Here is a 12,398-nt window from a genome sequence, read left to right as displayed (position 1 = left end):
ATTTATTGCTATCATTTTTGTCCGTCTGTCTCCCCCGATCAGACTGTAAGCCCGTCAGTGGGCAGGGACTGTCTCTATCAGCCACCGATTTGTACATTCCAAGCGCTCAGTGCTCTGCACATAGTAAGGGCTCAATAAATACTATTGAATGAATGAATTTGCTTGTATCCACTCCAGTGCTCCGTACGGTGCCTGGCACATAGTAAGTGCTTAACAAATTCCACAATCATCATCATCATTACTCTCCCAAGTACATAGTACACTGATCTGCACACGGTTAAGGACTCGATAAATACGACTGATTGGCTGTCATCTGGAAACCTATGGTAGGAGCCAGTAAGCAGCCCACTCTAGCTCTGAGACAGAAGAAGAGCCCTTCGGTTGCCACTTCAAAAGCAGTGACAACCCCGTGAGCCCACTGTTGGGCAGGGATTGTCTCTATCTGTCGCCGAATTGAACATTCTAAGTGCTTAGTACAGTGCTCTGCACACAGTAAGCGCTCAGTAAATACGATTGAATGAATGAATGCCATTGCAATCATCAGCTTCACTACTGTGTCTGACCTGACCCTTCTGGCCACTCCAGAAGCTCCAGCCTACTGCCCAGAAGTCCAGCGCTTAGAACAGTGCTCGACACATAGTAAGCGCTTAACAAATACTACAATTATTACTATTATTATGAATGGATTCTGGTGTGACCAGAGAAGCAGCGGACCCACTGGATAGAGCACAGGCCTGGGGATCAGAAGGACAGGGGTTCTAATCCCGGCTCTGCCTCTCGTCTGCTGGGTGATCTTGAGGAAGCCACTTCACTTCTCTGGGTCTTAATTACCTCATCTGTAAAATGGGGATGAAGACTGTGAACCCCACGTGGGACAACCTGATTACCTTGTACCTAACCAGGCGTTGGTCACAGCGCCTGACACATAGTAAGCACTTAAACTATGATAGAAAAATGCTTACCTTGTGTTGTTCATAACATGTTTTTATGAGGGAAAAGTACTGAATTCTTGCAGAAGATATTGTGAAAAATAAGAGAAATAAATGCGCTCAACTCCTCCTCTTGTGTGGAAGAAAGTGAGCTTCTCAAAATGAGAAGAAGCGTGGCATAGTGGAAAGAGCCTGGGCTTGAGGGTCAGAGGTCATGGGTTCTAATCCCGGCTCCACCACTTATCAGTTGTGTGACTTTGGGCAAGTCACTTACTCTGTGCCTCAGTTACCTCATCTGTAAAATGGGGATTAAGACTGTGAGCCCCACGTGGGACAACCTGATTACCTTGTGTCAACGGCAGCGCTTAAAACTGTGCTTTGCACATAGTAAGCGCTTAACGAATACCATTATTATTATTCAAAACCCATCACTTACGATTGACTTTCCAGTCTGCCACTATGATTCCTTCTCTTTCCACCGGTCTCTGCTGTAGTAATGATGGTTTGTGGAGCTCGGAGTAGGACAGGGTTTAAGACAGAAGTTGGGGCTCCAAGAGAGCTTTAGTTCCCAGCTGGGACCAGCAAGAGCCCCTTTATTGGGAATGGGAAGCTCAATGAGGGCAGGTGATGTGTCTATTTGGTGGGGAGAAGCAGCATGGCTCAGTGGAAAGAGCCCGGGCTTGGGAGTCATAGGTCATGGGTTCGAATCCCACCTCTGCCACTTGGCTGTGTGACTGTGGGCAAGTCACTTCACTTCTCTGTGCCTCATCTGTAAAATGGGGATTAACCGTGAGCCTCACGTGGCTCCCGATTACCTGATTACAGCCTGATTCCCCTGTCTCTCCCCCAGCGCTTAGAACAGTGCTCTGCACATAGTAAGCGCTTAAATACCAACATTATTATTATTAATCCCTCAGTAGCTCAGCTGGTAGAGCGGAGGACTGTAGCAAGCTTCCCTTGCTTAGGGCACAGAGTTATCCTTAGGTCGCTTGTTCGATTCCAGCTCGAGGGAATGTTGATCGGAGAAGCAGCGTGGCTTAGTGGGAACGGCACGGGCTTGGGAGCCAGAGGATGCGGGTTCTAGTCCCCGTTCCGCCACTCGTCTTCTGTGTGACCTTGAGCAAGTCACTTCACTTATCTGTGCCTCAGTTACCTCATATGTCAAATGAGGATTAAGACTATGAGCCCCATGTGGGACATCCTGGTTACCTTGTATCTACCCCAGCACTTAGAACAGTGCTTGACACATAGTAAGCGCTTAACAAATACCATCATCATCTTCTATTGCACTCTTCCAAGCACTCGGTACAGTGTTCTGCACAGAGAAAGCGGCAATAAATGCGACTGAGTGGATGAATGAATGAAGGAGCAGCAACTGCCCCAGTCCCAGGGCCGGGCTCTGTGCTGCTGATGGAGATCGTGGAAGTCCCACCACAAAAATCTGGACAGGGCAGCAAGAGAGGTGGAGATGAACAGTGACCACTGTGCTTGTGAATGTGCGGTCTGTGTATGAACTTGCTGCCGTCCCCATCCGATCTCCCCATCCCTTCTCTGTTTCTGCCATTTTCGGAACCTCATCTTTCCCCCTTTCTCGCGCTCTCCTCTCTCTCTCTCACTCAATAATGATAACAATTCCGGTACTTGTTAAGCACCTACTATACACCAAGCACTGTTCTAAGTACTGGGGTAGATAATGTTTATCAAGGTTGGAAACGGTCCCCGTCCCACGTGGGGCTCAGACGCTTAATCCCTATTTTCCAGATGAGGTAAGTGAGGCCCAGAGAAGTGAAGAGACTTGCCCAAGGTCACACAGCAGATATGTGGCAGAGCCAGGGTTAGTACCCCGGTCCTTCCGACTCCCTGGCCCGTGCTCTATCCACTAGGCCATGCTGCTTCTCGTTCCTGTTCTTTCCTTCTTCCACTCTTTCTCTCTCTTCATTTCCTTCTCTGTCCCCTTATTTTGTTTTTTTCATACTTTCAGCCTTTCCAGCCCTGCTCCCTTGGGGCCCCAGCTCCTTTCTTATACCCTCCTCTACTCTGAGCTCCACAAAACATCGTTACCACAGCGGAGAACTGTGGAAAGAGAAAGAGTCATATTGGCAGACTGGGAGGAAAGTCAAACTTAAGCTGGTGGGTTTTGAAAAGTCCACTTTCTCCCTGACAAGAGGAAGTGTCGAGCACAGTTATTTCTCTTATTGTTTCACAATATCGTCTGCAAGAATTCAGTACTTTTCCCTCATAAAAACATGCTATTACCAGCCCGAAGTAAGAGAACCATCAGTCATATTTATTGAGTGTTTTCTGTGTGCAGAACACTGTACTAAGCACTTGGGAGAGAACAATACAGAGTCAGTAGACACATTCTCTGTCCACAAGGACACCTCCCTTTGGTGAGAATTTCCAAGAACTGGGATCCTCTATCAGAACTGATATTTTTGCACTTTTTTGCTATTTAATTTTAATGTCGGTATTTCTTGTGCCCTTCTTCAAGATAATGTTCTGCTTTTGTAACTCATGAAAGGTTTACCTTGGCTAAAGGACTTCACACTCTGCCTCTTCACCTCCTCCTCATTCTTTGAAGTGCTCTGACTGGAATGGAGAGATTAAAAACCCATTTCAACAGCTTTGTTCTTTGGTTGCCATTAAATAATGAGCCCTATCTATTATATAAGCACACTGGGTCTTTTTGCTGAATGGGCTGTGAAAGATAACACTTTGCAAATTAAATATTTATATATGTAAAAATTTGAAAATTGAATTCAAAGTCTTTTACGGTTGGTACATATTTATGTTACCAGTTGATCATATGACTATTGTGCTTTCATCCCTTCTTAATACATTCATATTGTTTTGGTCAATTTTTCGGATCTTGGGGGTGCATTTAATGAGCTTTACCTTATTTCCCACGAGAAACAATAATTCATTTAACACTCTTTAACGTTCCATTTGCATGGAACTAATTAAGAGCATTAACTCACGTATCAGTAGTAGTTAAAAGTTAACTACTTTCTACCAGCCTCTAGTGTTAGGGGTTGGGGGTGGGGAGCTTATGCATCTCCCTTCTTTCACCGTGTCTCTTCCAGCCCTCAAATCGTAACCCTCTTAATATTCGTTCAGTTCTTTCAGTGTACAGAGTGTTATTCTAGCGTTGGAGAACATACCCTAAAAGTAGAGAACACAGTCTCCACCCTCGAGAAGCAATTTATGAATTTTACATGCACGAGTGTCTCTATATGGCTTCAACTCTCAACTCCACGGGGATGACACCCATATCTTCATCTCCTCCCTTGTTCTCTCTCCCTCCCTCCAGGCTCACATCTCCTCCCGCCTTCAGGATATCTCTACTCGGATGTCCTCCCGCCACCTGAAACTTAACAAGCCCACGACAGAGCTCCTTATCTTCCTTCCCAAACCCCGTCCTCTCCCTGACTTCCCTATCACTGTGGCTGGCACTACCATCCTTCCCATCTCACCAGCCCGCAACCTTGGTGTCATCCTTGACTCCGCTCTCTCATTCACCCCGCGTAGCCAGGACATCACCAAAACCTGCCGGTCTCACCTTCACAACATTGCCAAGATCCGCCCTTTCCTCTCCATCCAAACTGCTACCTTCCACGTTAGTACAGTCGCTCATCCCAACCTGAGTGGATGACCGCATCAGCCTCCCTTCTGACTTCCCAACCTCATGTCTCTCCCCGCTTCAGTCTGTACTTCACTCTGATGCCCGGATTATCTTTCTACAGAAATACTCTGGGCGTGTCACCCCCCGGTCAAAAATCTCCAGTAGTTGCCTATCGACCTCCATATCAAACAAAAACTCCTCACTATTGGCTTTAAAGCTCTCCATCACCTTGCCCCCTCCCTTCTCTCCTTCAACGTCCTAGCCCGCACACTCCGCTCCTCCGGTACTAACCTTCTCACTGTACTTCGTTCTCGCTTGCCCCGCTGTCAGCCCCTGGCCCACCTCCTTCTTCCGGCCTGGAATGCCCTCCGTCCTCAAATCCGCCAAACAATCACACTTCCCTCCTTCAAAGCCCTACTGAAGGCTCACCTCCAAGAGGGCTTCCCAGACTAACCCCCTTTTACCTCAGCTCCCCCTCCTCTCCCCATCGCCCCGACTCGCTCCCTTTGCTCTACCCCGCTCCCTGCCCATAGCACTTGTGTATATATGTACTTATCTATTATTCTATTTATTTATATTAATGCCTGTTTACTTGTTTTGACGTTTATATGTCTAATTCTATTTATTTATATGGATGCTACTGATGCCTGTCTACTTGTTTTGATGTCTGTCTCCCCCCTTCTAGACTGTAAACCCGTTGCGGTCAGGGAATGTACGGTGCTCTGCACACATAAGCACACAGTGTATGAATGAATGAATGTATGTATTTGAGAAGGTGGGGGAAAGACTGAGGATGGAGTGAGTCTGTTTTTTGGGCCCCCTTCTCATCTCTACCATGACGCTTGAAGAACTCAGAGAAGAAGCGTAGCCTAGTGGAAAGAGTGAGCTGGGCCTAGGACTCTCAGAGGACCTTGGTTCTAAATCTTGCTCCACTACTTGGTAATAATAATTGTGATATTTGTCATATGCTTACTCTATGCCAAACAGTGAACGAAGATATAAGACAATTAGGACCCTCGTGGGGTGAACAGTCTAAAGAGCCGGGAGAACAGATATCGAATCCCCATTTTGCAGATGAGGGAAATGAGACACAGAGAGCGTGGCTCAGTGGAAAGAGCACGGGCTTGGGAGTCAGAGGTCATGAGGTCAAGTTCGAATCCCGGCTCTGCCACTTGTCAGCTGTGTGACTGTGGCCAAGTCACTTAACCTCTCTGTGCCTCAGTTCCCTCATCTGTAAAATAGGGATTAACTGTGAGCCTCGTGTGGGACAACCTGATTAACCTGCATCTACCCCAGCGCTTAGAACAGTGCTCGGCACATAGTCAGCGCTTAACGAATACCAACGTTATTATAAGTCTAGTGATCTGCCCAAGATCACATAGCAGGTAAACAGCTGTGTCCGGATTAGAACCCAAAGGTCTATCTCCCAGGCCCATGCTCTTTGCTCTAGGCCACTTAGTCTACTTTGTAACCTTGGGCAAGTCACTTAACTTCTCTGAATCTCAGTTACCTGATCTGTAAAATAGGAATTAAGACTGTGAACTCTATGCGGAACAGCGATTGCGTCCAACCTAATTAGACTGTATCTACTCCAGTATTTGAATACAGTGCCTGGCACATAACAAGCACTTAACAAAAACCATTATAAAAAAATCATCTGCTTTCATGGCTTCAGCAGCATGGCTTAGTGGAAAGAGCATAGGCTTGGGATTCAGAGGTCAAGGGTTTTTATCCCAGCTCCATCACTTGTCAGCTGTATGACTTTAGACCAGTCACTTCACTTCTCCGTGCCTAAATTACCTCATCTCTAAAATGGGGATTAAGATTCTGAGCCCCACGTGGGACAACCTGATTACCTCGTATCTACCCCAGCACTTAGAACAGTGCTCGGCACATAGTAAGTGCTTAACACACACCATTATTACTGTCTATTCTTTAGCCACAGTCTCTGTCCCAGCATTCAATCTCACATTTCTTCTTGTATCCTGGAAATCTCTGCTTGGAAGACTAGTCGACAAGTCACACTTATCAGGTCCACATCAAATTTCTCATCTTCCCTCTTAAACCTGCCCTATTCCTAACTTCTTCATTTCTTTCATTCATTCAATCCCATTTATTGAGTCCTTACTGTGTGCAGAGCACTGTACTAAGTGCATGGAAAGTATAATTCGGCAACACCACCATCCTCTCTTTCCTAGAATCCTTGATATCATCCTTCGATCTTATCAGTGGTATTTATTAAGCACTATATTCAGAGCACCTGGGAGAGACTCCTCACTGTCTTTCAGGTCTTATATGAAACTAACTGATAAATCCTGCTGATTCTTCTTCCAAAGCATTTCCTGGATCTACTCCTTCCTCTAACTAACCTCCACCCTAGATATATCACTGATAGACTCCTCTATCTACCTCCTTCCTACCTCTCCCCTCTTAACTAAATACTCCATGCTCTTTCCTGGATTATTTTCCAGAAATATCACTCGGCCCATGTATTTTCTCTCTATCAAAACTTCCAAAGGTTCCACCAAGCACGCTCCATCTTACATATCAACTCTTTCACCGGTTTACACTCTTCTCTCCATCCATACTCACTTTCAAAATTTAACCTAATCTCAACTTTCCTGCCTCCAACTTCGTTCAAACTCTTTCCACAACTCTGGGATTTCCCCCTCTGCTAAACCTTCCAAACCTCAACCTTCTCTGTTTTCAAAGTCTACCTAAAATTCCTCTTCCTTCAGGAAGCCTTCATTGATTACTTCCCAACATCCCATTGTGTCAACCCAAAAGTCTTTTCAAGGACTTAACTATTTAATTTCACCCTCAGGCCAAATATACAGAAGCAGTGTGGTTTACTGGAAAGTGCACAAGCTTGGGAGTCAGAGGATGTGAGTTCTAATCCTGACTCTGCCACCTGTCTGCAATGTGACCTTAGGCAAGCCACTTAACTTCTCTGTGCCTCATTCACTTTGTCTGTAAAAGGGGGATTAAGATCGTGAGCCCCACTTGGGACAACTTGATTACCTTGTAACTATCCCAGCACTTATCAGACCCACTATTTGTAAATGTTTTTAGTTCCGTCTCCTCCATAAAATTGTAAGTTCTCTGTGGATAGTGAATGTATACTTTGCTTTCTCTGTCCATCTAAAGGACTCAATCCAAAGAACGTCATAGATTGTAAACTTGATGTGGGCAGAGGATTTGTCTACCAACTCTGTTATATTGTACTTCCTTAAGCACTCAGCACAGTGCCCTGCCCACAGTAAGCACTCAATAAATACCATTGATTGATTGAAGTGTTTTCCCCAGCATTCTGTGCATTAAAAAGAATTTAGAAGGTGCTCAATAATACCTCATTGTCCTCCTCTGCCTCTTCCTCCTTCTCCTCCTCCTCATCTTCCCAGTCCTCTGTCTCCTCCCTCTGGAAAACAGGGACTAGGTGGTAACTTCTGTAAAAGAATTGCTCCATTTTCTGAGATTTAGCAACTCTGACACCTGTGGATGTCTAGAGAGATTTGGAACTAACTGCACCTGGGCTAGCAGGTGATGGTTGCAAGGGGTGTTAATAGTATTTACTGAGTTCTTACTCTGTGCCGAGCACTGTATTAAGTGCTTAATACTACAAGAGATTGAATCAATCATATTTATTAAACATTTACTGCGTGCAGAACACTATCCTAAGTGCTAAATCTAATATACTATGAGTTGCTGCAGGTTGCTAAGCTTTGGGGGACCTTTGATTATATTCCATCTGTTAAAAGAATTGCTTAAAGGGTCTCCTGAAGACCTTGTCCTCTAATTTGTTCCTACAGACAGATCTGATTGTTGGACAAATCTGCCAATCTGCCTGTTGAGGTGTAACCCCCCGAATATGGCTCAGAAAAGTGTTGGGGGAGGGACAGGCAGGATATGATTGGTTGGGGGAAGGAGCCAGGGTGGGATCAGCATTTGCTATGAATTTCACAATGAGCAAGTGGAAAGCTCGGTAATGGTTAGGCATTTGGGGCCAAACACTGCTGGATCTGAATCAGGATTCCATCAAAAAAAGAAGCAACATGGAGTAGTGGATAGACCATGGGCCTGGGAGTCAAAAGGTCATGGGTTCATTCATTGAATCGTATTTATCGAGCACTTACTGTGAGCAGAGCACTGTACTAAGCACTTGCAAAGTACAGTTCAGCAGTAAAGAGAGACAATCCCTGCCCACACTGGCCTTGTAGTCTAGAAGCGGGGAGACAGACATGAAAACAAGTAAACATGCATCAATATAAGCAGAATTATAGATATATACACTTCAGAACAAGTAAACAGGCATTACTATAAATAGAATTATATGTACACATATACACAAGTGTTGTGAGGTGGGGAAAGTGGCGTAGAGCAAAGGGAGCAAGTAGGGGCGACATGGAGGGAGGGGTCGCTGAGGATAAAGGGGGCTTGGTCTGGGAAGGCTTCTTGAAGAAGGTGAGCCTTCAGGAGGGCTTTGAAGGGAGGAAGTGTGATTGGGGGATTGGAGGAGGGAGGGCGTTCCAGGTCAGAGGTAAGAAGTGGGCCCAGGGTCGACGGCAGGGCAGGCGAGAACGAGGCACAGTGAGAAGGCTAACTCCAGAGGAGTGGAGTGTGTGGAGTGGGATGTAGAAAGAGAGAAAGGAGGGGAGGTAGGAGGGGGAAGGTGTTGGAGAGTTTTAAAGCCAGTAGTGAGGAGTTTTTGCTTGATATGGAAGTTTGATGGCAACCACTGGAGATTTTTGAGGAGGGGAGTGACATGCCCAGAACGTTTCTACAGAAAGATAATCCGGGCAGCAGAGTGAAGTATGGACTGAAGTGGGGAGAGACAGGAGGTTGGGAGGTCAGAAAGGAGGCGGACACACTAATTCAGGCAGGACAGGATGAGTGATCGTATTAACAGGGTAGTAGTTAGGTTGGAGACAAAAAGGTGGATCTCGGTGATGCTGTGGAGGTGAGACCGGCAGGCTTTGGTGACGGATTGACTGTGTGGGGTGAACGAGAGAGTGGAGTCAAGGCCCGACACCCAGCTTGCTTGCTCGTGGGATGGGAAAGATGGCCGTGCCCTCCACAGTGACAGGAAAGACAGGGAGAGGACAGGGTTTGGGAGGGAAGGTAAGGAGCTCTGTCATGGACATGTTAAGTTTTAGGTGGCGGGAGGACATCCAAGTAAAGATGTCCTGAAGACAGGAGGAGGTGCGAGGCTGGTGGGAAGGAAAGAGAACAGAAAGGAGATGTTGATCTGGCGATGGTAGTTGAAGCTGTGGGAGCGAATGAGTTCACCAAGGAAGTCAGGGTAGATGGAGAATAGAAGGGGACCAAGGACTGACCCTTGAGGAATCCCTACAGTTAGGGGATGGGAGGGGGAGGAGGAGCCCGCGAAGGAGACAGAGAATGAAAGGCCAGAGAGATAAGGAGGAGAACCAGGAGAGGACCGAGTCAGCGAAGCCAAGGTTGGACACCGCGTTGAGGAGAAGGGGATGGTCCACAGTATCAAAGGCACTGAGAGGTCGAGGAGGATTAGGATGGAGGAGGAGCTGTTGGATTTGGCAAGAAGGAGGTCACTGGTGACCTTTGAGAGGGCGGTTTCATTGAAGTAGAGGGGGTAGAAGCCAGACTGGAGCACATCCGGGAGTTGGAGGAGAGGAATTCGAGATAGGGAGTATACACGACTTGCTCCAGGAGTTGGGAATGGAAGGGTAGGAAGGAGATGGGGTGATAACTGGGCGACAATGGGTTCTAATCCCCGCTCCACCACGTTTGCTGTGTGACCTCGGGCAAGTCACTTCACTTCTCTGGGCTTCCGTTCCCTCATTTGAGTTGCCTCAAATGGGGATTAGGACTACAGGCCCTATGTGGGACAGGGATGTGTCCAACCCCATTAACTCGTATCTACCCCGGTGTTTAGAACGGTGCCTGGCACATAGTAAGCACTTAACAAATACCATAATTATTGCTATTATTATTATTGTTAAAGGTGTGTTTTGTCCCCAGATAACAAGATTGCTGTCCTTGAAGCCAGATGTCCTTAATAGAACTTGCAATTGACCCTGCCCTTGGCATGACAGGGCGGGGTGAACTCATATCACACGTCTGATTGTCATGTCCCAGTTCAACTCAGGATTCCGAAGTGGTCAGCAACAAATCCTCTTTCCTACATGGCTCTATACCAGTTGTGAAATTGTCTTTCAGATTGTCATATCCAATGGCTAAGGGCTGGATTTCAAGCCTTAGGCCTTCAGTGGGTCACAGCTCACTGATGGTCCCAAATCACTCAGGGTTTGCATTTTTGTCTCTCAGAATTAGATGATTTTGCCTTCATTTTTCCAGGAAGAACAGTGAACCTCCTCCTTCCACCCCCACCCCCCCCACAAAAAAATAACATTTTAAAGCATAACATCTCTGAAGAAATAGAGGTATAATGAACAAGACACACGCTGAATTCCTCTCCAGGAAAATTTATGTAAAAGGAGCCAGACAGTCTCCTTTAAGACTTGAAATGTCAAGCTAGTAAAAATAGTATTCTTGGGAGTTGTATTTGATCATTTGTTAAATACTAGGATATAAAATGTAGAAATCCATGTGTAATGCCTCAAATCCCTAATCTGGTTTAAAAGGTCAGTCAAAGCCTAAAAGGACTTGACATTTTACCTTTAAAACTCTGACTTTTTGACTCAAGAGTTAACAACATTTCAGCCTGAATGACCTGGAGGATAAATACAAAGCTGATTTCAATTGAACTATTTAGAAAGCAGGGGATCTTCTAATTTGTAAGATAGCATTCAGAGAGCTTTTTCCATTAAGGACTCAATCGACTGAAAAATGATTTCCTTGGGTATTCCACAATCTTTCAATGCTTGTGTAAATTTTACACCGGAGGTGGGCGTTGTGTGAGACTCAAGATATAAAACATGATGGCACAAAAGGAGAAAGCCATCTTATGAGACAGAGAAACCTGGCCATCAACCTTTACAGATTGTGAGACTCCTCCCCCGGGCCTCTCCCCTCACCCCCTCACTGCCCTGAGGCCAGGGACCTTGTTTAATTCCCACCTGAAAATTCTTTCTTACTGCTTAGTACAGTGTTCTACACCCAGTAAGTGTTTAAGAAATATCATTATTACTTAAAGAATTGTGTTTTCCCTCTGTTCTTTGCTTGTTTTATTTAGCTTGGCTCCAAACTTGAGGCAGCCATTGTTCTCATTTTTTAAATGGCATTTCTGAAGTGCTTAATGTGTCCCAGACACTATACTAAGTGTTGGGGAAGATACACATTGGAAATGGGGTGCAGAGTCTTAATCCCCGTTTTAAAAATGAGGGAACCGAGGCACAGAGAAGTTAAGGTCACACAGCAGAGAAAGTTGCCGAGCCGGGATTAGAGCCCAGGCCCTTCGGACTCCCAGGCCCGTGTTCTATCCAAAGGTCATGCTGCTTCTCAGTGCTAAGCATTGTGATTACCATCATTTAATGTTTATTGGGTACTGGGTATACTGTCCTGGACTAAATAGGCTAGTAGGCTTAATTACCACCATTAATTCCTGGTGAATAATTACAGTGTGTCTTGCTTTTATAGGATAAGTACATATTGATTGTGTTTATATAGGGATCTTTGTCTTCCTTTTCCTTTTGTGTTGTTTACAGTAAAATGGCACCTTTGTCAACACAAGTAGATGCCAAGTGATGAGTCTCTGTGAATTAAATGCCTCTGACTACACGAGAAATAAAGTATTGCATGTTTAAATTTTCTTGGGCAATATTTAATAATGTTCGCATTTGTTAAGTGCTTACTATGTGCCCAGCACTTTTCTAAGCGCTGGAGTAGATACAGGGTAATCAGGTTGTCCC

General features: G+C 45.6%; 1 non-coding gene across 1 annotated transcript; it reads left to right on the top strand.

The window, feature by feature from the left end:
* Positions 1-1,839: 1,839 nt before the first annotated feature.
* On the top strand, positions 1,840-1,941 carry TRNAY-GUA. Its single transcript has 2 exons — positions 1,840-1,876; positions 1,906-1,941. It is a non-coding gene; the product is annotated as a tRNA-Tyr (tRNA).
* Positions 1,942-12,398: the final 10,457 nt, after the last annotated feature.

The sequence above is a fragment of the Ornithorhynchus anatinus genome, chromosome 4 (genome assembly GCF_004115215.2).
Source record: "Ornithorhynchus anatinus isolate Pmale09 chromosome 4, mOrnAna1.pri.v4, whole genome shotgun sequence".
NCBI classification, from domain to species: Eukaryota; Metazoa; Chordata; class Mammalia; order Monotremata; family Ornithorhynchidae; genus Ornithorhynchus; species Ornithorhynchus anatinus.
Note: the sequence above shows the minus strand (reverse complement) of the source record. Positions and strands in the feature narration are given on the sequence as shown.